The following is a 25,921-nucleotide window of genomic DNA, read 5'->3' as shown; positions in this document are numbered from 1 at the left end:
TAAATCTTTCTGTCTTCCAGACAGAAAACATTTTCCTAATTTGTATTATTCTACCAACCTTAGTGTTTTCCTTAGGGATTTGCTATGCCAATCAAAATCTGCTGGTTGGAATTAAAAACAGATATTTTCTTTAAACAAGGTCTGATATAAAACACTTATCTTTCCATATCCTCAGTGTATTCATATTATGTTCATTTGTATTTACTGGTGTAATATACTACCTTGTTCCGAAACTACTTAGTATTTCCTATCAAGAGCCCCCTGATGACCAGCAAAATGCCTTCCATTGAATGGATTCGGGAAATAATGCCTGTATAAATCTACTAAGCTAAAATCTTGACTGGATTTTTAAAATTTACACACCTCACCCAACTTTAATATACAGAGTGATAAGCCTTAGTCATTGCTCAATAAACATTGGTGGTCAGTTAAGTTTTCTTCCCCATGACTCTGTGAGGCAGGGCCCATGATTATCTCTATAGGTGAGGAGACTGAGGTTCAGAGAGCTTGAGAGACTTGCCCAGTTTGTTGGAAGGAAGCCTGAGGGTCACCTTGGGTTTCACTGAGTCCATACTCTGGGCTAGCTGCACGAAGCAGAGCCCATCCCATCCATGGCTGTGGTTCTCAGGGACGGTTAAGGAAGGCAGAATCTGTGTGGGCACAAAGGAGGAATTTAATCATACGTAGTGCACAGAACACTGCGCTCTTTGCCATAACAGAATTGAGCACACTTGAACTTTCTGGTGCTCGTCAGGGAGTATTTGACTTCTGAGTAAGTATCAGAGGTGTAGACTGTGCTCCGAGGCAAGATCTCAAGGAAGGCTTTCTTCCACTAAGATCATGGGAAGTGCGTATATCTTCAAGCTCTGAGATCATTCAGATTCATTCTATGCAGGTGGAAACAAGAATAAGAAAGCAGAAGATTTGGTCTAATTTTTTTTTTAACTTCAAGAAGTGTGTAAGATCTACAAAATATTTCCTGAGTTAGGAAAAGCAGGTATCATCCCCCTTTGCAGGTTTGAAAATAATTATGACTGGTTAAAATATTACGCACATTTTGGTAGTCCAGATAGAAACTGCAGAAGGCATTACTTTAGGTGAGAAGCACTGAGTATCTTCATTTCACAGACTCGTGTCAAGTCGCTTGGGTTGCTGTTGTCCTTTAAAATTTGTATTCTGTCCATTTCTTGCCCGGATTATTTGTTTTTTGGTTGTTGAGTTTGATAAATTCTTTATGCTGGATGACGCCAGAGCTAGAGGTTTACAGATACGTTTTAAACACCTTTCCTTCATCCTCTCTTATGTATGTGTCATCTGTGAGTTCTCCTAAATATGCCTTGACCTATTTCTGTTCTGAGTCTCTGCAATAGCTGAGACTTTAAGTTTACTGCCTATTGTGTGATTTAGTATTTCCCTGATGGTTAAATGGAAGAGGGGAAAGAGGCCTGAATTAGCAATGGGGGGAGGGGATGAAACGCAACCTTACTTTCCAGGGAATGTGCCCTCGTCCCAACTGTTTGAGCAAGGACTCCCAGGCTCTTTTCTGCTACCGGTGGGTCTCCTGCTACTGCAGAACATCGTTCCCAGAAAGGAGAATTTGTATTTGCTGGTTTCACACACAACCCCACCAGAGCTATAGGCAGCCAAGCATGAGACAAAGCAGCATCTTTGGATCCTGGCATTTTTTTTGTGTTTGTTGCGCAGCTATGGTGGTATCAAGTATTTTTGGGAAAAAGACTCTTGGAACAAAAATCACCATATTATAACATAAAGAAATATCCAATCTTGTCTCATTTTCTCTGAAATGCAAAATCCATATAAAGTTGTTGTGAACATAAAGGTGACCCAATCAGGAAGGATGGTGATGGAAGGAAGGACAGGCACTGTTATCTTGGGAGAACACAAATATTTGTAAGGGACCACTTCTTCAATAGCTGTTGGGAAACAAACTAACACTGCAAATAAAAGAGTGGTATTTAAGTCCCTCCCTCTCTCCTCACCGTGCCCCACACAGTCAGACACGGGAACTGTAAACTCAATTTCCAAGGCAGTCCCGCTGCTGGAACCATGCTCCACAGACACATTAGCTCTTGCTTTGAAAACTGTGATGTTTCCTAATGGGTTCTCTCACTCCAGGCTGGAGAAACCACCACCCCCAGCTTATCTTGCACACCACCACTGCTGCGATGCTTCTACAGCAAACTAGAACATCTCACTGACCTTCTAGAAACTCTCCACTTGCACTCTGTCCCTCCCGGAACTGTGCTCCAGGATGGCCCCCCCACCCCCAAACTGGACCCTGCCTCTTCCCTCCTCTCTCTGCACTGTGTGTAGGTCCCTACATGGATCTGTCACTTCGTCCATTGCTAATGCTCATTTCCCGTCTGCTGGGAAATGTTCTCCTGCTTGAGAATTAGGACCTGTGTGAGCTCTTTCCCGATGACAAAGTAGTTGATAATATCCATAGGTGCTATTGGTACGTTAACACGGATACTGAAGATATCGTCTGTGGGGCATAGCATTCTGGAGAAAACGCTGTCTAGTTTTTGGCACGATGGAAATTTCCCAGGCTTCTTTTGCGGTAAGCAAGCAGAATGTGTTGCACTACGCCCACTGAAATTTTACACGTGTCTGTTTAATTGGCTGATGATGGTTTTCCCCACTAGGGAAGTAAACTCCTGGGGGCAGGACTCATGCCATGTTCAACTCATCTTAATGCTCCTGGTGGCTAGCACCACTGGCTTATTTACTGTCAGGTACTCAGTGACCAAATGAAACGACTCCAGGATAAAAACATCTCAAAGATAATAACAATGACAGAAAGCACATACTGTTTATGCAAATAGCATGTAAGTGCTAACTTAACAGTTATTTGCTCCCTTGCCTACCATCCCTCCCTGACCCCATTCCATCACTCATTTGTTCACTGAGTATTTACTGGGTGTCAGTGAAGCATTATTCCCAGAGGGGATAACGGCCCTAGAAGCTTCCATCTGGGAGGCTGAGGGTGGAGTTAAGAGGGAAAAGACACACAAGTAAGCCAGGGTCTCTCAACCTTGGGGTTAGGGACATTTTGGATAATTCTTGGCTGGAAAAAAGGGGTGTTTTCCGCAAATTGTTGTGATGTTTAGCAACACCTCTGGCCTCTAACAACGAGACACCAGTAGCATCCCCCTTCCAGTTGTGACGACCAAAAATGTCTCCAGATATGGCTCAATATCCCCAGGCGGTAGGGGCCAAAATCACCCCCCACCCCATTGAGAACTACTGGTGGGGGGACTATTTCTGATGGTGCCACAGAAAGATCACAGGAAAACAAATCTTCTTTGGTCGTATTACATGGGCCTCTGGCGACTCCTTTCCTGCTGATAATGCTGCCAAAAGGCAGAGTAGGTTTCCTTGATAGGATTCCAGTGAGTTCTGGTCTAGAATTGTGAGCATGAAGGAAAGAGTGGCGAGGGTGTAGAGTGGTTTCCTCTTGTTACCCGTGCGTCAGGCACCTAAGTGACTGAGAGCTGTCAGCCTGGCATGAGGCACAGAGGACAACATGCGACCTGGTGGTGGGCGGAGCGGAATGTTCCAGACGTTCCTTAGCCACCCTAGTGCAGCTGCCGGCTGACAAGCCTTCTACAGCAAGTCATGCCTTCTTCATGCTCGATAAAACTGTTGGGAGAATGGATGACTATTTTATGCTGGCTCCTTGCACGTCGCTCTGCAGTCTGCGTGCATATTTGCAAGAAGAGGTATCTGGGAATCCCTGTACTAAATAACTCTTCTCATGTATTTTAACATCTTCGTCATTCTCCTATTACCCTGCCAGATGCTTTCCTACCACGGAATAGAGCTGGTGTAGCATTTTCAGTCCTTATATTCCTGGGGTGAATAATGCTCTTCCACTGATCTGGTGTCTCAATCAAACTTAGATTTCACTGGAAGTCAGATCCTTTCAGAGCTGCTTCCACAAGCACCGTGATGGCAGGAAGCCAGCCTCATACCTCAGGCTTAATAGATTTTTCTCTAATAAACCCCAGACATCAGAGCAGCGCAAAACCCTTCCCATCAGGGAACCCGGCATATGCTGCATGGTAACAAGGTCCACAGGCTAGGCAGGCGACAGACGTGCAGTGTGGAGGGGCTGGAGAGCTGGCAGAGTGAGAGCATTTGGAGGGGCTGACTTGCACCCTGCTCTCCTCTCCGTTCTCCCCAGAAACACAGTGGCTTCCATCTGGTCACCCCAACCCCCTCTAAAACATTAACTTGTCAACACTGCACAACAAGCGTATGCTCAGGCACCAGGAGGGGAGGTAAATTATTCAAGGTCACACAGGAAAACCTTAAAGAGGCGAAAAAAGGCTTGCATATTGCCATTCCTCCTCCAAGGCAAGAGAATCTGATAATCACTAATTCTTTATGGGAATAAAATAACCCAGTCATGGTGAGTTTCACTTTGTCTGCTCTTTTCACTTTCATGTGTGTGCACACACGTGCGCACACACGCATGCGCGTGCACACACACACACACTTCTCTTTAATTGTTTACAAAAACCATTAAGTTGTTTTTTCGGCTTTGGAGCAAGTCACTGCATCTGAGATACACAGATGGTAGAAGAGGGACTATCATCTTCACCATGATCAGGAGAAAGGGCAGTCATGTTTCTAAAGTTTGGGAAATTAAAAACATAATAAAACAACCCCAAGAATTTTAGATCATATTTAAAAGCATTCCTATTTTGATATTTTGTAAAGTTCTGACCGAGATGTATTTAAACAGAAACATTCGGTACATTCTCTATAATCTTTTCATTTATTATTTTGCTGCTTCTGATTTCCCTCTGCATACAAAAGACTGGCCAGTGGGAAGCTTCTTGGGTCTCTCTCCCACTCTTCATGTATCGCCGCTATACGAACCAGTGTGCCCTTTTTATAGACATTGTGAGGGTTAGTTTTAGATGCCAGCTTGGTGGGGCGACAGCACCCAGTTATCGAATCAAACACTAATCTAGGTGTTGCCTTGAAGGCACTGTGTAGATGTGGTTAACACTGACAATCCAGTTGACTTTAAGGGAAGGAGATTACCTTCCAAACGTAAATGGGCCTCATCCCAGCAGTTGAAAGCCCAGGAGAGTAAATGCACGCTTTCCAAAAGAAATTCTGTCTTGGAGCTACAGCATCAACTCCTGCCTAAGACTCCAGCCCCCTAGCTTGTCCTACAGATTGAAGACTTGTTAACCCCACGATCGCAGGAGGCAGTTTCTGAAAATGTCAGTGTGTGTATCTGTGTATATTCATACACATATATACGCATTTGTACACCCACACACAAACTTACATATATATATGTGTACACACATACTTGCATACATACATACATACATATATATGTATATATATATATATATATACTAGAAAAGAAAGAAACAAGAGAAACTAAGAACGCTTTCTGTCTAAGCTCTTGAATGGTGGCTCTATTCGGTAGAGCAGGAAGTTGAAGAAGTTGCTAGCTCCTTCCCTGCCCAGTCCTCACACCTATTCCTCACATCAAGAGGTGCAGTCCCTCCCCATGAATCCGGCGGGCCTAAGTGATTTGCCTGAACTAACAGAAGCCTTGCAGCTTCTCCCTCAGTCTCATGGGACGTTCGCTCTGCGACTGTCCCCGCTGGGCCTCAGCCAGATGGAGCAGGCGTCCCGGTCAGCTGCCCCAGCTGAGCTTCTGGCTGGCAACCAGCACCAACAGCCTGCGTGAGGGGGTACCCTCTCAGAGGCCCGGGGGCAGCTGAATGCGCCGCCCCAGAATAGGCCTCCTTGGCGTAAGGATTATTGGAGCTGATTATTTTTGAGGAACCACAGATGCAGGAGAAGCTCTGAAAACAGAGTAGAAGTTACCCTTTTGTGAAGGAAATTTACATTTAGAAGGGAAGTTTCTCTTTATAAGTCTCCCTCTCTGTACTGGGAAGAGAGATGATTCTAAATTACAAGACATTTGTCAACAGAGGAGACAGGGACTTAAACCTGCATCACAAACCTTCCCCCCTTGCTTAGCATGCTTTTCCTGGTACCCCCCCACACACAGCTTCCCAGGCTCTTCTCCCCCGACCCCTCATCTCTCCTTGTCCTCAGCTGGAGATGGCCGGTGAGACTGGGGCTTGGGCCACCTTGGGGAGTTAGTATTCCTGGGCATCTCCCATGAGTATACCTGTTAATAAACTTGTTTTTCTCTTGTTAAACTATCTCTTAGTATGGGGTGGGAGGGGTGTGTCAGCCAATAAATCAGAAGGGTAGGGGGTACATTATTGTTTCTCCCCTACAATGTCCAGTTCCATAAGGCCATTACATGACTGGCAACCTCTTACACATGTGGTGACGACACCCAAGTAAGGATGACCCAGCCAAGCCCCGCGCACCCAGAGAACCGAGATGTTACGACACATTGTTGTTTGAAGCCAGTACATTTTGAGGTGATGATTGTAGGGGAAGAGATAACTACGGCCTGTAGGAATAGCTTTCTTACATTGTTCTTAAGGCCTTTGCATTTGTTTCAACTAACGGTACTCTTCACACTAATTAATAACACCCACACAACAAGAATTTTGAAACTATCAAGAGCGCCATGTGTCCCAATGATGTAGTGACTGTTAAATTCTTTCCCACCAGACAGGAACAAGAGGTCTCCGAAGAACCATTTTGAGACACTCTGTTGTCAAGAACCCCCAGGACCGTGCGGAATGGTTCTAGCTCATCTGCATTAAGACTCTGGGCCGAGCAGGGAGCTCACCTCTGATACTGTTTCACTAATATTTTTAAAAGGGATAAACACCTTGTACAGCATATTTTAAATTTTTTCTGTTTATTATGATGCTCTGATATCTCAAACAACCTTTCTGGTTGGAGAGAGACTGCTCCTTCCTGGGAGGGTTAGCCCATTCTTAGAGAAAGCAAATGGTGGGGACCGGAGCATAGCTCTGATATGCAAACCAACCAATCCAGGGCCATACCTCCTCTACCTGGGCTGTCTACCGCAGGATATTAATTTTAAGGCAGTATTCCTCTACCTCATCATCCCAGGGCCAGGTACCAGGTAGCCAGAGGCTTAGAAAACACTGGAATTTTTCAAACCAGCCAATCCTATAAACTGTTCACCCTGTCCTGCTTCACTTTCTCACAGAAACCTCAATAAAGGTGTTACAAAAACCCCACAGCTCCAAAGTGAAGTCACCAACCTGGGGCTTAGTATCTAACCAAACTAGTTTTGACTTCTCCCAGAAATTCAGTCTTAACAGGTGAGAGGAATTTCTGGTCAGCACCAATGAGGTAATCTGTCTTTTCTATCCTCCAAGGGACTATGAGGCAATCCACCCAATGAGACCCCCGAACGTCCCTATAGGGAAGCTGACCTCGCCTGACACAGTCCTTTCTTTTCTTTTTCCAACTGTTGCACCCCGGTTCTGCCCATACAATCCTTCCATTTTGTACAGCTCCCGGGAGCTCCCTTCTGTTTGCTAGGGGGGATGCCGCCCACTTCATGAACTGTTTAATAAACCCAATTTCATCTTTGAATTATTGGGTTGAATTTCATTTTCTTTCTTTTAAAAAAAAAGATTTTATTTATTTGTTTGGCAGAGAGATAGAGAGAGAGCACAAGTAGGCAGAGCGGCAGGCCGAGGGAGAGGGAGAAGCAGACTCCCCGCCGAGCAGGGAGCCGCATCGATGCGGGGCGCCATCCCAGGACCCCGGGATCATGACCCTAGCCGATGGCAGCCGCCTAACCGACCGAGCCACCCAGGCGCCTGAATTTCATTTTCTCCCATCCAAGTACTAACCAGGCCCGACCCTGCTTAGCTTCCGAGATCAGACGAGATCGGGCGCGTTCAGGGTGGTATGGCCGTAGACCTGAATTTCATTTTCTAACAAAGCCCATGGCCTAAGTGCTATGCTACCCCCCATCTTCTGCCTTCTGACCACTCTGGTTTCTCCCACGGGGCCCCCCCCGGTATGGGATGCCTTCCTGTCCCCAGAACCCAGGAGTATAATAAACTTTGTTTTCCTGAGCCTCTCCTCTGTGTCCTCGTGTGGCCATGTCTGACTAAATATCTCATAAAAGAATACAAAATACTCTTTTAAACCACTTGGAAATTGCCCCAAAATAGAGATTCTGCAAATATTACCTTCCTCATCTGTGCCACTCCCTGGCCCTTTGCTACACTGGGCCGTTTCACTGCAAGATGAGATGGCCCTTCCTTGGCAGATGTGTTCATGTCTAACGTTTACTGTTTGAAGTGCCGTAGTTAGGAGCCAAGAGCAGAAAACAAAGATCAGAATGAGAAGAAAACAGAGCAAGAATACAAATGTGTTTTAAACAGACTCACTCAAGCAGAGGTTAAAAGTTACAAAATGATACTTCCTGGTAGTTAGACCTCTTTGGAAGGTCTGGTCCACAAGATGCTATTAAATAACAAGTTCCCACCATAATGTATAAAATGATTATACATTATAATGTATAATGTTAAAAAAACACAAGGTCTCAAGTGAAAACCCTGTAGAATCAATACAATATTTTTTTGAAATATAAAAATATTCTCAAATGTCATATAATTTGGATTTTTATGTAAAAAGAGGGCAGTCAATAATCTGAAAAAAGGAAAGGTGACGAATAAAGATTATTATGTTACTGGTGACCATTAAGGAAGTAACATTAAATTTGGTGTTACCAAAAAGTGTAACAGATGAGTTAGTAGGCAAAGAATTAATCTGTGCAAAGGTTATTAAATCAATTCTGACATTTCTCTAATTACAACTAGCCCAAGACCAGGACTCTAAATATTTGGACTGTCACTGGCTCACACATTTTGGAGAGATGGGTCTTGCTCTGGATGCAAATTGATGCAGGCAGGTGTGGACGTTTTCAGTATGACACACAGCCACAATCATGCATGTGCATATATGTCCTTACACTTCACCTTGGCCCCGAAGGGATTCAAGGTGCTTTCCTTCTCTCTGACCAAAAATTTAAAAATTACTTAAAATGAAGACTCTAAATATAGAGGCAAAGTGACCCATTACACATTAGAAACAGGGTAATGGGGGGAGGGTGCTTGGGTGGCTTAGTTGGCTCAGGTCATGACCTTGGGATCCTGGGATCTAGCCCTTCCCCCAAGTCCCCTGCTCAGGGGGGGAGTCTGCTTCTCCCTCTCCCTCTGCCCCTCCCCCCATTTGTGTGTGTGTGTGTGTGTGCGCGCGCGCACACGCACGTACGTTTTCTCTCTCTCTCTCAAATAAATTAAAAAAGAAAGAAAAAGAAAGAAAGAAGAAAGAAAGAAAGAAAGAAAAAGAAAGAAAAAGAAAGAAAAAGAAAGAAAGAAAGAAAGAAAGAAAGAAAGAAAGAAAGAAAGAAAGAAAGAAAGAAAGAAAGAAAGAAAGAAAGAAAGAAAGAAACAGGGTCATGGTTGGGCATTCTCTCCTGGACTTTTATGTATCCAGACCAGGTCTCTTGGTTTTGCCCCAAAGTAGGAAAAGGGGGTGGGCATGAGCTTCTTTATATTCTGGGAGTTCCCTCCACCAAAACCTGCTGACAGAATACTTTGTTATTTGTTTCATGCTGACACTGTGCTGAGGATCTGGCAAGCTACCCAGTGTCCTCCCGGGTGATCTGCAACGGAGACTGACAAATACCTAGTTATAAAATCCACTGGCTGAAAAGGCAGTGAACTCTCCCAAGGACAGAACCGCTTAGCATTTTTATTTGGCTTCCATTTCAGATATTACAGCAGCCTCTCAGGAGCCCGCTGAACAAACCAAGGGACATTTGTTTCCCTATCTCTGGACAGCAGGACTCCCTAAGGGCGAATCCTCTGGGCTCCTGAGGACCTGAGGCTGATGTAGAAACCTGGGAACCTCCTGTGGGCTTTGGTCTTTCCAGCCCACAACTGGTATTGGTAAAAAGGAAAAAAAGGGAAAGCAGTGTAGAATCCACTGGATTTTGTAGCTTTATCTGTAAGTGAATGGGCTCACAATTTTCCCTCCTGAAAGTCAACCTGAAGTTGAAATACCAGGATGACAGACCGTTAAACAACTCAGTGACTCCCCAGACCAGCAATGGTAGACAACTATTTAGCATAATAAGTCTTATGTCAAAGACCTAAGTTAACCAATAAATCAGGTGTGTGAGAAGGTATCCCATGTGTAAGCTACTTAAATCAAGTGTATCTACGAAAGCCACCCAGTTTCACAGGTGCACTTGACCTTCACAGGCTGCTTTTCGGGATTCCTTCTCTACTCCTTTCAACAACATAAGTATTGGGAAACCTGTTCCCTGAAGAAAGACTTTTCTGTGAGAGTCATTTAATGTATTTGCATACAGCCTGCCATGCTCCAGAAGGAATTTCTGGTGGCTCCTACAGAAACCAAACATTTCAAGAAAGAAACCTTGATGGCCAAGCAGTACAACCTTCACCAGATATGTGAACCCAGACTGTAGAATTTTCAGTATGTGTGCATGAATGGCGAGTGTGTTTTCCAGCAGGTCCCCTTCTGTTTGAGGATGACTCTCCTCTTCTTTTTACATTGATTCCACATCTGCATCTCAACCCATCTAGCTTTGTCCCTGACTTCTGAAACCTTACAAGATATGGAAAGTCTCTTCTCTATGATTTCTTACTTCATCTTTAAAATTGAGCCATCAAAATGAATGGTTACAGAATGCTAGTTCTAGAGAGCAGAAGAGTTAAAGCCATTAAAACTTAGGTTTAAACAACAGAATAACAACATGGAAAGACGTTCATAAAGTGAGATTCAGTGGGGAAAAAAAAACCGAGATACGAATCTCTACAGGACATAGGATCACAATGTGAGTAGAAGTGCATTGTGTGTAAAGGAGGGCGGGCACAATGAGAGACAACAAAGAGAAAGAACGGACAGGAAAACTGAGAGACTCTTAAAAGCCTGGGAAAATAAATGAACACGTCAACTTTATTATCAGTGGCGGCATCATGAGTTGCTTTTAAAATATTTCTTTGTATTTTCCAATACGAGCCTTGGATTCAGACCTTTGTAATTATTGTGTGCCTCTGTCCTTGCACCCAGCCCACACTCTTCATATCTACTTGCATCAAATACCAGGGATTCCTCACCTGGCTTGATTGTATTTTGCCTCACCTTCTGAACACACCAGTTTGTGCACATGCCTCTTACAGGGACTGCCAACTGCTGGACATAGTGTGCCAGGTGTGGCGGGACTAGCTTCGGTGGAGTGGGTAAGGTCTCCCTTGCCCTGGACAGGGTCTGTCTAGCCATCTGCCTGAAATCACGTTCCTTCTGGTGGCCTGTCACCTGAAACCTCCCGTTTACCTTGAAGCAACACACATATGTGATCCTTTAAAAAATGTGCTGCTCATAGCATTTTGGTCAGTCTTTTTACTCTTAATTCCAGTCACTAAAATGACTGACTGACTTAAATACTTATTTCAGTCATTTGTTTTGATCTAAGATGTATCCTAAAATAGAAGGAGAAGTATCTTTTTTTCCAAAGGATAGCTACTTGATATTATGGGTTGATAATATTTGATATTATAATATTTAGGGTCCCCCAAAATATATTTTTTGACAAGACATGTTGGTAAGATACCCTGATGTCTTCACCCCCAGAACCTGTGAATGTGACCTTATTTGGAAAAAAGGTCTTTGCAGATGTTGTACAATGATGAAGTTGTACTGGATGAGGGTGAGCTCTAATCCAATGACTGGTGTCTTATAACAAGAGCAATTTGGACACAGAGACAGTGACAGAGAGAGAAGACCATGTGAAGATGGACAGAGGGAGACACTCTTGACCACAGAGGCAGGAAATAGAGTGATGTGTCTATAAGCCAAGAAATGCCAAGGACTGCAACCACCAGAAGGTAAGAAGCAGCAAGGAAGGACCCTCCCCTAGAGCCTTTGGAGAAAGCTTGTCTCTGCTGCCACCTTGCTCTTGGCCTTCTAGCCTCAAGAACTGTGAGAAAATGAATTTGTTTTAAGCCACTTAATTGATAATTTTTTTATGGCAGCTCTAGGAAACTAATACATTTAAAAAAGTGCCATATATATATTCTTATACTCACCATCTGCTTAGAATTATAAACAAAGTCTTTACTTTAGAAAATATTTTAAAGAAAAATATTTTCGTTGTGATTAATTTGAAGGCTTAACACTATCTCATCTAATATCTTCTCCACAACTAATTTTCTAACAATGAAGTAAAACTGGACTTAACAAAATCATAATATTTAAAATTGTCAATGGATATCAAATGCTTGCAATGTGTCAGCATTATACTAAAACCTTTATGTGCATGCTACATAGGTATATGCACACACATGTACAGGTCCTATATTATATACATGTGTGTTTTATATACAAACACACAAATTTAACATTCTAATCTAGGGATCAGCAAACCTTTTCTGTTAAGGGACAGAAAATAAATATTTTTGGCTTTTCTGGCTACATAAGTGTCTGTTGGAACTACTCAATTCTGCCACTGTAGCCCAAAAGCAGCCCTAGAACAAATGTAAAAAATGGGTGTGGCTATGTTCCAATAAAACTTTATTTACAAAAGCAGTTGGTGGGCTGGATTTGGCCCATGGGCTACAGTTTGCTGACCGCTGCTGTATTCCTTCGAGGAAGATAATGAGGTTTTCACTTAGTGGACAGGTGAGGGAACGGATGCTGAAAGTTAAACATCTGGTGCAAAGTCTTCCAGTTAATACCAGATAGTTCTGGAGTTCCACCCTGGGACCGAATCTGCAGAAACCAGGTTCTAATCATTTGGCAACAATGTCTCCTCTCACAGGCGAGAAAAACTTCATGCTTTCCTCAGAAGAGTATCAATTAAATAATGAGCTTTAAGAAACTTTCTGATACTAATACTACCCTGGCAAGAGAGATGTAGCAATATATTAGAAGAAAGAATTTATTTAAGTCCAAAAAGAAACACCTATAAATGTTCTAAAGGACAGATATGTCAGAAAAGATTTAGGAAGTTCCAATTAAAATTCAGGGTTATTAATTGTTAGTGTCTCAAACAATCCATGTGTAAGACCACCACATAATGTACATGAGAAAAGGGAGAAAATAGAAATATAAGGAACCAGAAAAAGCTTGATGCCTACCTCTACATTTTCACTGGTTTTCTAGCTAAAAAAAATAAAATAAAATAAAGCAATTCAAGGTTTTTTTTTAAGTTTCGTGGAAACACAGAAGAAACAGTGAGCTGTGATATCCCAGAACATGAGCCCCCTCCTTTTATTGGACAGTCATCCCCTCTGTAAAGGACCTCTTAAATCTTAGGGCTTTGCTGGGTCTTTGTTTTTCCAAACTCTGTGGTTCAAGTGGGTATATCAAGCCATTCTGCTCAGAAGACACGGGTACACCAAATTTTCTGAAATTCATTGAAAAATCACACAGTGGCAGCGTATGGATTTTCTGTGTTTGTAAGCTGTACCTCTCATTTAGCTGGTGCAGGTAGCACTGAGGAATGGACGGAAGAAAACCGCCTTGCTGACAGACTTCAGAAATCTGTAGCTGAGAGGATTAAATGACCAACTTTTTCTCATGTTACCACAGCATCATGGCCATCTCTCTCAGACTGTTTTGAGTTGATAGCTTTGTAACAAAAGACATATGAACTTGAACACTTGAACTTGTTTCAGTTCTAAGTAAAAAGAATTTATTTCCCAGAATGCAGATTTAGTTGCGCATGGAAATCGCACTGGGATGATCGAGCCTTGCCTCATTTTCATAATTATCATAAATGCACATAAAAGCATAAAGAGTAAAGAATTAATTCCACGAATATGCTGGAACAGGACATAAAGCTGCAGAGTGTCACTGCATTTAACTCTTTGCTGTAATAAATGCCACAGACAAATAGAGTTAAACGGGTTAATCAGCCACTGGTGGCTATTTTAATTGTGGGATTGAAAATCCGAGACAAATGGTAGAAGAATTCTCATCACCGGGTTACCTGTGCTTTAACAGGAGAGTTCGCCCAGGACAGCAGCATTCCTAAAACATCGCGTAACTGATCACCTCTCTTCTTCTCCTTTACTTTTCATAATTAGCTGCACACTATTAAGTTAATGCACATTTATCTACAACAATTCAATTCAGCCTGCAAAGAATCTTTCTAGTCTATAATTACACTCCAGCTTAATTAGCATAATTTTCACTGCACATATTTTAATAAAGAAGCTGCCATTATGGGTTGGCTTCCCATGTCGAAACTCTTCCAGGGAACATCACAAGGAGAGAAAAATGCTTCATACTCATGAATTGCCACAAATGCACACAGATGATCTGAAGTCTACTTTCAATGAATGAGAATGTTGGAAAGGGCATGCCTCCTAAAGAAACGACGAAGCTCCCACACCCCCACTGTCCATTGAGGGCATGAAACAGCAGGGGGCTCACCCTCCATAATTACTAAGGGCCGGGTGATGGGTCAATTGTGCCCTGTGGTGCTGAGGGTTGACCTCATTAGTCCATAAATGTCTAGCCTGAGGTGTGAAAATATCTCTACAGTTTATACAGGACCTGTATAAACTGGCCCAGGAGATGGCCATGTGAGTGCCTCAAATCGTGCCACCACTAGATGTCATTAGTTATAAACTGGGACACCGATAAATGAAACCTTTTAGAGATTTTTACTAACTTGAAAGATCTTAAGCAACTAGGACCCTCCTCCAAAGCTCCCTTGTTGGAGACAAATTGACAGTGAGAGAGAGCCATCCTACTGGTCTGGCACTGAAATGGCAAATACTTAACAGTGTGATTTAATGGGACTAAACACATTTTGCAAGTATTGCAAATCTCTCCTAATAATAACAAAAATTATCTGCCTTAAAGGAAAATCTACACTTACAGTAGCTCGTTATATTTTGCATAAACATTTAACCATTACGATGACCTCACAAAAAAAGGTCTGCCCATGTTTCTGGTTTAACATTTTAAGCAAGCAAGCCCTTCACTGGTTCTGTTTGTTATGCGGAGGAAAGAATGAGGGGCGTTTGCTTGTTCTGAGTTGCAACCTGGAAACGGAAGTGACAGCATCATACAAGGGATAACAAGAGGAGCCGTGAGGGGAGTGAGAAATGGTCGCTGTTGGGCAGAAAAATGTAAAATAAGATAACCAGAAAGGAAGGAAGCAGATGGATCAAACCGGTGGCAGCAAAAACCAAGAAAACACTGCTCGTGATGTGCTCCCACCAATGGCAGGAGGTGGAATTCAGGGATGCTGCATGTGGTGGGGGCTTTTAGACATGCCTGACGTCGGTGTTCTTCTGGCAAGTGCAGGTATTCCATGAAACATAGGATATGTGTCTCCTATCTCAAATATTTCCATATTTCCTTTTCTAGATGTATATCAGAAACTTAAAGTAAAAAATTTTGAGTGAACTTAGAGTCATTTCAGTCAAGTCCCTAATCAATTCTCTCCGTCAGCAAAGGTATAACTTGAAACTAACAATGAAGGCATGTAAAGCATTATCACATTATTTACACTAAATGGAATAAAAATTATATAATGAAGTCTCATTTATATTGTCACGATGGGCATTTTTCCACAGTGTCAGTTTTCAACCATTTAGAGCTCATGTGTCTTCTGTGAATAGCTACTTAGATTTGTACTTATTTCTTTAAAATTATGGGTTAGTTTCTTTTTTCTGAAATAGGATTTTCATAACAGTGAGTAAGGTGCATATTGACCCTTTTCCACCTTCCTACTGGGGCAAAGCTTTTCCAATAGTATTCTAATAGGTGTCTGAAGAGGTATGGGATGTTAGTTAACAGAACTGACCTGTCTTCATTTTGAGCATGGCTTTAATGATCACTCTGTGCCTTTTCTTTCTTTTAACAAACCGTTTCATTAAAGAAAAAATATATCGTAGCTAAGAGTGTGGCCTCTGAAGGCAACCTGCCTTGGGTTGAGCTCAGGTCCTCTACTTAATGGCTGTGAGACCATGAGCAAAGTACGGGGACTTAGTTTGCTCACCTGCAAAGTGGGGACATGCCAGCATCTAGCCTATAGGAATGCAGAGGAGTGAAGGAGGTATGGCAGGGAAGGGGCTTAGAATGACGCCCATCCCAGCAAGCGATGCTCATTCTCTCAGCTTTCCTTGTTTCCAAGCCTTGACAGGTATAAGAAAATAATTTTACAACACTTTGGGGTCCTTAAATCTGAAAAATTTGAAATCTATTCTGTGCTATAAGGGGAATGTCGGAAAAGTGTTTTCTCCGATTTATTGATCTTGACCAAAATAGATAGTCTTCCATTTGAAAAGGGCACACTGTTTCTTCACTTAAGAATTTCAACCTAAATATACTGTGTCCATACCTCATATTTAACTGAGCCACAGCACATATTTAGCTCCTAGTATTGTAAGAGGGTCAAAGGAACGGACATGGATTTGTATGTTTAATACAAAGAAACTGGAGCTCTTATCTCAACAATGACTATATGCACATGAAGTTCACAATACACGTTTGGCATAAATGTAAATACTTACAAAAAAGGTGCCTCTTTTTGAAATTGCTGCCAGAGTTCCTCTCTAGACTGGCACTTTGGAACCCTGCAGAATGACTTTTACAGGAGTAAGCCCTCCCCCTCAGAATACGCAAGACATCATCAATATTTACATTCACAGAACAGAAACCAAAAGGCAGAAATGTTCAAAAAGTCAGAGGTCTACTTACGAACTACGGAATACAAAAGTTATACTAGTGATTGTAAATTACAGACCACGGAGCCTTGAACTGCAAGATTATGTTAATCTTGGGAATGTTAATCTCATAACAATTATTTTTCAAAAGGTGCCATGTTTGGAAAACGCACATTCACAAACATTGTATTTCTCCCCTTCTGAATTCCAAGTCACAAATTCTTCACAATGAACTTGAATAAAATTTGTATCTAAACCCTCAATTTTGAGTTTACCTCCCATGAATGCTGGAATGTACTAGAATTTGTTCCCACTAGCAGAACTTCCCTAATACGAGGCTCTTTTTAATTTTGCTTACAAAAAGAAAAAAAAGTGCAAGTATGGTAGCATTTTCACCACTATGTTATTTCTAAAGTTCTAGCAAGCAACTACTAATTTATATACCCAGAGACCCACACAGTAAGTAATGCATTTCCGTGTAGTTAATATACATCAGCTAATAACAATTGGCAAAATACCACACATAACAACCTTGCAACTTGTCAGGTACATTACTGCTTTTATAAGCCCTCCCTTTGTATACATTCAAAGGAAAACAACATGGTAAAAAAAAAATCCACCCACTGTGACACTTGAACTGTGAGAATTCTCATGTTTTTGCAGTGTCAGATTTCTGGCCGGCTGGATTTTTATTCAACAGGGAGACAATAGATTATGTATGTAATGTTCATAAAAAATACAGGATCCCTGCTTTAACACATGGTAACGTATGAGATAGGGATCAAGTTCTTTTCTCCGTAAATCAGTGTCTAATATTATACTTCTAGACTTTCCTTGGTTGGCATTATTGGATGATGGCAATCCAATCCTCAGCCTTGTTATTGCAAGAAAGCTTAAAATAGCAGATAAAAGACCTACAATAACCAGCAGACAGAAAAACCTAACCAATAGTTTGTGTGAATGCCATGTGGAACCAAATATAAAAATATTTATCTCAATTAACTTGTATGATGCATTTCCAGGAAGCAACCTACTAATTACAATGCTCTGGCACTTGGCAATAAAATATAAAGTACCTACAAGGACAAAAGGAACATGTGAATCATTGCTGTCACTGACTTCAGCACCATTTTTCAAAAATTTTTAGCAATGAGCCACAAAATGAACTATTTCTACTGTAATTCAGTTCATACAGACCCAAGCACACACATAAATGTTATGTTTAATTAAGAGGGAAAGAAAGGTGTCCTTACTAAGGTTGATGCCTTTTGATAGATGTTCTTTTCTGTTCTATTCCATTAAACTATTTTCAAAACACAGTTCTTGACCAACAGAAGTATTTTACTATCCACTAAGGTGCCACAATCTGCAGTTTAAAAAATTTTATATGTATAGAACAAAATTTACGTGTTTATACACATATGTACACACAATTATATATGTATGTATATACTTACACACACGTATATGCAAGTGTATGTATACGTGTATGTGTATATATTAATATGGAGAGCTAGATAATCATGCATACTCACCTATCACATACTGCATATCAAATATGAATTGTTTGATAATTTGCCTGTAGTTTTAAAGGCTAAAATTAGGCTGGGGGAAAAGCTTTTTTTTCAAATTGTTTTATTTAAACTCCTGTTTCCCCCTTTCCTTTTCTCCATACATATGATCTACTTTTCAAAGACATGTGAAGATGATGAGGGTAACAGTGATACTGATAATATCTGGACACTCATCTTGGTTCTCAGGTGGGCCCACTGCACTTCTGAAATATTTTATATTCAAATGAAGAGGGAACGGTTGACTTAGGTTATCCCTGGGGAAGGATCAGGTTGTCTCTTTGGGCATCTGATGTCATCTGCAACTTTGGGTCCAGTTACCAGGTGTGTCCTTACCCAGGACTGGCTGAATGAGAAGTGAAGGAGAGGTTGAAACAGAGAGACAGAGAAAAATAAAAAAGACTTCATTCTGAGGTGTGGACCATGCCACTCAACATAAGAAGCAAACAACTTTGACTTAGGGAAGGAGATAAATTGTGTAAATACAACCAATGCCTAAGCTGTTTTCAGAATGCAAGCTAAAATATTACAAAACTAATTTTCCTTACAGCTATAATTTCCATTTACTAATAAAGATAAGTGGTTATAATTTTTAAAATATCAACTCCTGACAAACAGAGGAAGAGTTTAGATTATTTTTGCACTAAAATTTGTGCATTAATTCAGAAAATACTTACAGCAATGTGAGATTATTTTCCTGACAGAAATATGTTATTTCTTCATCTGATCATTCACCATCTACAGTAGAAAACACTACTCTACAGACACTCAAAATATTTTATACCCATCAATTACGATGTAATTTATTAGCATCCAATAGCTGGAGGCATTTGATAATGTTCCTCTGTCAGCATCTAGATTTTATTTATTTATTTTAATATGTTATTTGGAAAAGGTAAATACTTGTCAGTGTTTTGCATATATTTAAAAATATATTATAAAAATGTATCTTAGGCACGCGTGCGCACAAACACAAACCGAGCACTGCTTTTCCAAAACGGCAAACCAAACTTTCCTTGCTATAGGAATTGTCATTATTCTGTTTTGTTCTAGTCTACTGATTCTTTTAGATGCTGGTCAAAATGCTTTCAACTGATTTTACTACTCACTCATGGGTGGTCCCCAGCTGGAAAACAAAATTGTGCTAATCCAGTCAGGGGAATTCCATGGACTCCTGAATTCCATCTATGAGACAGAAAGCATCTCATAAAAATATCATAGAAATTCATTTTAATCACTGACTCAAAGGGCCACCTTAATAAAACCTACAAAGAATCTACCTTTGTATTTCAGGGAAGAATACCAGAATTATACATGTGAACACATAAAATCAATAATATATTAGAGCAGGGTCAGCCCCTGGGCCAAATCTCGACCACCTTCTGCTTTTGTATGGCTTATAAGGTAAAAACGGTTTTTACAAATGAATATTTACAATAGATTTGATGATAGGGAACACTAACTTTGAACCCAAATTAGGCAAAATGTTGTGTCTCCTAAATAACCCCATTCTTTCTGAAAAGCCCGTATTATAAACATTATTAACATCGGATTATTGTATTTTAGACTTAATTAATAATAATTTTGTAGTAGCTACATAATATTCACTATCTACCTTTTGCCCACAAAGCCTAAAACGTTTACCATATAACCCTTTACAGAAGGTTTGTCAACCCATAGCATTCATTAAAGCATCACTTTAAAATTGCTATAATTATGAATATGGACACCTGTCAGCTCAGGTGGTGATCTGGCTGGGACCCTAACCACACTCTAGTGACCAGCTGAGCATGCAGGTGATACACACGGCGGGTGTGTGATTGACAGTCACCTACAGGAGTCTGCCTCCTTTGCTCCTGGTGCAAAACTATCCCCGATTCCAGGGAGAGTTGTTCTTCTGGAGACGAGTCCCTGTCTTTAGCCAAGGAAGCTCAGATGCCTTTGTTAAAAATAACTTTGCTTTTTATTTTATTAAGAGCCATAAGCTCAGAGGAAAATTGGGCTTTTCATTCAATGAAATCGCTTTCCACCTAATTCCGGTGGTGTGATGGGAAGGCGCACAGAGCTGTAGTGAGAGACATCGGACTTAATGAGCATCTCTCAGGAAAATGAGTAGCTCCCGTCTTCCTTGCATGCAACAGCCACTGTGTTCTGAGTAACGGCCCCTTTTGGGCACAGATAAACGTATTATTGCACAACCTTGAATCTATTACACTTAAGAAGTCCTCATTTGTTTTTAGGTTGACACAGCGCAGCATGGTTTAGCTCTCTGGGTATATTTTCCACTAGGAAAGTAAGTTTTACTCCATTCTGATACACAGTGAGTTTCCCTAAAAAAGCGGTTTTGACCTTTTGGGTATTGAGACTTTCAAATTTAGCATGAGAAACATAAACATAATTTGAATGAATACATACATTATTCTGGGGGAATACTGATGTTTTCTGCTTTTAATTTTTACCATGTTTTACCTCCCTCCCTGACTACTCCTCCTTCTCTCTCCTTTCCCACTGCGATAATACCTCTCTCTAGAGCATGCTTTGGAAACAATAATCTCCATCAGTTTCTATCACTAGTTCTCATGTTCACCAGGGGATGAGCCAAGGTTACTTTCCTGGTATAATCACTGATGGTCTTATTTATTCCCTAGACAAAATTTTACAAATTTTTGGAAATCTTACTTAATTTTCACAGGACATATATTAATCAAAGCCTTATTCTTAAAGCCTTAGGGTTAATGTGGGGCAATGTGTATGACTGCTTTGGCCCCTTTTAAAATTTTTGTTGGGGCGCCTGGGTGGCTCAGTCCGTTAAGCATCTGGCTCTTGATTTCAGCTCAAGTCATGATCTCAGGGTCGTGAGGTTAAGCCCTGTATTGGGCTCCACACTGGGTGTGGAGCCTACTTAAAATACATACATATATATATAATCTTTGTTCACAGTATGTCTGCTCCAGCTATAAATGATAACTTTTTTGTGTGTGAAACTACCAGCCCATTAAATCCCCATTTCAGGTGAACACGCAGTGAAATAAATAGCATTCATCAGTAAAAATGTTAGACAAGTCCAAGGTAGAAAAAAAATGTTCAGTATCAAATTGTAAACATATTTTGGAGAGCAATTAGAAAAAATATGCGGAAAGAAATAAAACAATTTCCACAAAAAGCTGGCTGATAAAAAGAAGACAGTAGGTAACAAAGCACGTTAAGAATTTCCCTGGAACAGGTTTATTTAACACGCTCTTATCACATAGATTAAATAATATATGATCTATCTAGAAATAGATTATAAACTCATATAATCAAGTCTAATAATGATTATTTTCTCCTTGAATAAATGTTATAGCTCACTGTTGCTCTTAGCCCTCTGATGGAAATAATGTTCTTTTTTTCCAAGCAAAGATTATTTCTGTTTAACAAAGAGTTTCATTTCAAGGACAAAGCGTGAGGCAAAGATAGAACCACAGATGTACAAGAAAATCTAAAAAAATAAAATTTCTTTGCCTATATAGCTAATGCACACTTCAAAAACCTTTCTATTGGAAAAAAAAAAGTACATTTTACGCTTAAGTGGCATTGGCCCTCTTGGGGCGTTTCAGCACTGTCAGCAATCTCGTTATGGCGTAGGGCTGGGGGAGAGTAGAGAAGTCCAGCTACATAAATAAATGTCTCACGTAGGGCGAGACAAGGGTAGGAGCAGGTCTCTTCCGCTGGGCTTCATAAGCACCCCTGCAAGTGCTTTACTTATAAATCCCTCCATTGAATCCTCACACAATACTAATATTATCCCCACTTTACAGATGGGGAAACTGAGGCACAAAGGCATAAGTAAGTGACGCTAGGTCACACAGCTAGTAAGCAGCAAAGGGAAGATTCAAACCCTGGCTCTTATATTTTATTTTTAAGTAATCTCTATGCCCAAGATGGGGCTCAAACTCATGACCCCGAGATCAAGAGGCTCGTGCTTCACTACTTGAGCCAGGTGTCCCGAAACCCTGGCTCTTAATGGAGCACCAGCTCTTGACCAGTGCCCTGGATCAACAGGGGTTTAGTGGTGAAGTCAGCACAGAGCCAGGTGCCTGACTCTTGCTCTATTTGCACGTTGCAAGCCCACGAGAAGAACGAACTGAGACAGAGATAGGGCAAAGGCCTTATCGGGTTCAAATCCTGCCTCCACTGATTCTTAGCTGTGTACTGGGCTTCTTTTATGTATGTGTCCTGCTTCTCAGTGCCTTCAACTATAAGACAGGTAATATCTAATCCATCCCTCTAGGTTGCTCTACTAATGAATGAATTCCCTTGATTCCAGTGAGATTCCAGGGTTTTAATCGAGTTAGATGCTTTGCGAACATCATTTCCATGCCTTACACACCATAACTTAAACTTTTCTCTGTTCCACGCTTATTCATAAACTCCTACAGCTCTATATTCAAGGGAAACAATCATTTGAAATGAGTAGAATTAAAGTTTGACATGACTTCAAATTAATCAGGATTCTATTTTGTGCCGATCCATGAGGGAATGCACTGAACAAAACGTATTTCTTCAAAAGACATTTTACTAATTGTGTTTTCTAGTCGATTTAATGTCAGCAAGAGAAACATACAATTTGTAGATTGCTGAATATCTGATTTTAATTCCCAAGTCATCCATTACTTGTGCATGATCTAAAAAAACACAATGAAAAATGGTCTCCATTGTTTCTTTGAAACTCAACTTTTTTATTCATATATAATATTTTAAGTGAAGTGACTTTCCAGAACACAAAATAATGATACACCCCCAAAATAAATCCCATCCCAATTTACAAAACTACATGCAGTGGGTTGCAAAGTGGCCCCCTAACATATATTTCCCAAGTCTTAACCTCCAGTACCTGTGAATGTGATGTTATCTGAAGTAGATGAAATTAAACTCAGGGTCTCAAGATGAAATCATCTTGGATGATCTTGGGCCCTCAATCCAAGGACTGGCAACCTTATAAGAGGAAGGAAGGGGAATTTGGACACAAAGATACACAGGGGAGAAGGCACATGAAGGCGGGGGCAGAGCTGGGAGTGACACGGCCACAAGCCAAGGAATGCCTACGGCCACCAAGAACTGGAAGAGGCAGGAAGGATCCTCTCCTAGAGCCCTCGGAGGGAGGGAGGCCCCTCTGACACCTTGGTTTCAGATCTCTGGCCTCCACAATGTGCAGAAAAAATGTGCTATCTTAAGCCACAGATTTTGTGGCAATTTGTCATGGCAGCCCTAGGATATTAACACACTGTGTTTTTGACGAGGAAGAGAAGAGCAGGGATGAAAATCCTCTTTAATGTAAAAACAACTTGAAAGTGCCCCCTTGCCTTTTGTTTTCCTTTCTAGACCAATGAGAGCAAAGATTTAAAAAAATAATCCTAAAAGCACAATCTAAGCACAGCTCAAAAGAAATTCTCGTTCTCTAGCATTATTTAAGAAAATGGAAGCCTTTAAAACTATCAATTTTATTAAGAACAGAAATTACTGGGGCGCCTGGGTGGCTCAGTTGTTAAGCGTCTGCCTTCGGCTCAGGTCATGATCCCAGGGTCTTGGGATCGAGCCCCACATTGGGCTCTCTGCTCCATGGGAAGCCTGCTTCTCCCTCTGCCTCTCCACCTGCTTGTGTTCCCTCTCTCACTGTATCTCTCTCTGTTAAATAAATAAATAAAACCTTAAAAAAAAAGAACAGAAATTACTGTTTTTTTTTCTGATTTTATAATGTCCTTCTTTAAAGAAGAGTAAGTAATTGACTTGGAAGAGAAAACATTCTCTTCGCATTTGTTAATGAAAAAAAAAAGACGAAAGAACTGCAGAACATCTTTGGTCCCAGAAACTACACGGGGCAGCTTCCAGATGCTGCTTTAGGAGCAGGGAGGCTGTCTCCTGGTTCCCTCTGCTTCCTTGCTTCTGACTCAGGGGACACTGGCTCCCAGGCACGCCCTCTTTCTGAGACTCCCAACGCCGCTGAAACTCTTCTCCCTCTCAGCAAACTCTCACATCCTCCTTTGTGCTGCAAAGCCCCTGTCCTTCCTTCTCTGTCCACCTCTTTTCTTACCAAGTTCACCTCCATTCCAACGCCTCTGTTCTGCTCCAGCATCTTCTTAAGAAGACCCCGAATCCCACACCAAGTTTCCTGTGAGCTCAGAGGTCTCTGTGTCACCAGCCCTGGACACATCCACCGGTGGTCACAGGTGACATGCAAAGCCACTGCTGCTTCTCAGTGGTCATTTTACTCAAACTCTTGGCAACACTGACAAGCCTCCCCTCTTGAGTGTCCATCTCCAAACTGTCTTCAGCTCCCTCCTGCCTCTGAGTGCTCAAGGAGCCTATTTCTTTTTCTGTCATTCATCCATTCAACGAATAGTGATGGAGCACCTAGATGTGCCAGGCATGGGACAAAGAAAAGAAGTCCTTCCTCCACGGAGCATGCATTCTGTTACTGACCAAGCAACAGGAAGGATAAAAGAACACTCTTGTCCTGAGTGCTCAAGGGAATGAGCAGGGAGAGGAGATGGTGAAAGGCGAGCTGGTGTCCAGGGGGACTTTGACGATGAGGGGATGGAAGAGAAAGGTTATGGCTGCTGTCATGAGAGGGGACAGGGACAGGAGACTGGCTGAAGTAGGGAGGCCAGGGAGGAAGCCCGGGATAAACACATGCCAGTCACTGTAATGCAGATGGTGATTAAAGCATTGAGTCCGAGTGAGAGCACCAGGGAAATGAGTGAAGATGGACAAAGAAGAGGCCAAGGGCTGTACCAGGAGCGTCCTAAACCGATCTACCTTCTCCAGAGGTCTCTCTATGTGGCTTCTGGGGGCCCGCCCTCTGTTGCTGTCCTGCTCACAGGCCCTGCTATTTCCTGGGCCGGTTCTCTTTCATTGCTCATCTTCTAAATGACGGCAGCCCCAGGCTCATCCTGGTCTCTCTCTTCCCCATCTTCACCCACTCCCATGGGCTCCCATCCCATCCCATGACTTCAGCCACACTAGGGTGCAGACTAAGGTGATGATATAATTTGGGTTCAAAACTGGGACACTTCTGAGACTGGAGTGGGGGGATGTCGATGATTACACTGGGGAAAAAGGCAGCATTGGACTATCTTGGGCATATGAGAACGTAAGGTTGCTTGATTCTATGTACAAATGCCTATTGGTTTTGTACTGAACCATCTTCCCGAATTGGCTACCAGAGCCCCTGTGATTCTCTGCTCAGATGTCTATGATGTTTCAAAGTTAACATGACCAAACTGCAGCGGTGACATCACCTCTGGAACTATTCCTCTTACCATCTTCGGTATCTTAATTAATGACTACTTCATCATGCAGTACCGTGGGCTGAGAGCCTACATGGACCTGTCCATGAAGTCTGCCACCTCCGCCTGCAAAATATATCTAGAATCTGACTGCTCATTACTTCCACCCCTGTACCACACTGGCCCAAGCCACCATCCTCTCTGTCCAGATTACTGCAACAGCCTTCCTACTCGTCTCCCTGCTTTGAATCTTGCCCTCTGAGTCCACTTTCAAGAAAGCAGCCACAGCGATCCACCTCAGAGCTAAGTAAGACTCTGCCGCTCCTGGGCTCAACCCCCTGATGCTTTCTCATCTCACTTGGAGGAAGAGTTGAAGTCCATGCCTCAGCCACACTCA

General features: G+C 41.8%; 1 protein-coding gene across 2 annotated transcripts in view; it reads right to left on the bottom strand.

Annotated features, from left to right (window-relative positions):
• Window positions 1–25,921, bottom strand: part of CTNND2 (catenin delta 2) — a 564,215-nt gene that overhangs the window by 255,946 nt on the left and 282,348 nt on the right. The gene's annotated exons all lie outside the window — the stretch shown is intronic.

The sequence above is a fragment of the Eumetopias jubatus genome, unplaced genomic scaffold, assembly GCF_037043125.1.
Source record: "Eumetopias jubatus isolate StellerSeaLion01/CBP00866 unplaced genomic scaffold, mEumJub1_p1.0 scaffold_5, whole genome shotgun sequence".
NCBI lineage: Eukaryota > Metazoa > Chordata > Mammalia > Carnivora > Otariidae > Eumetopias > Eumetopias jubatus.
This window is presented reverse-complemented; position numbering and strand designations above follow the sequence as displayed.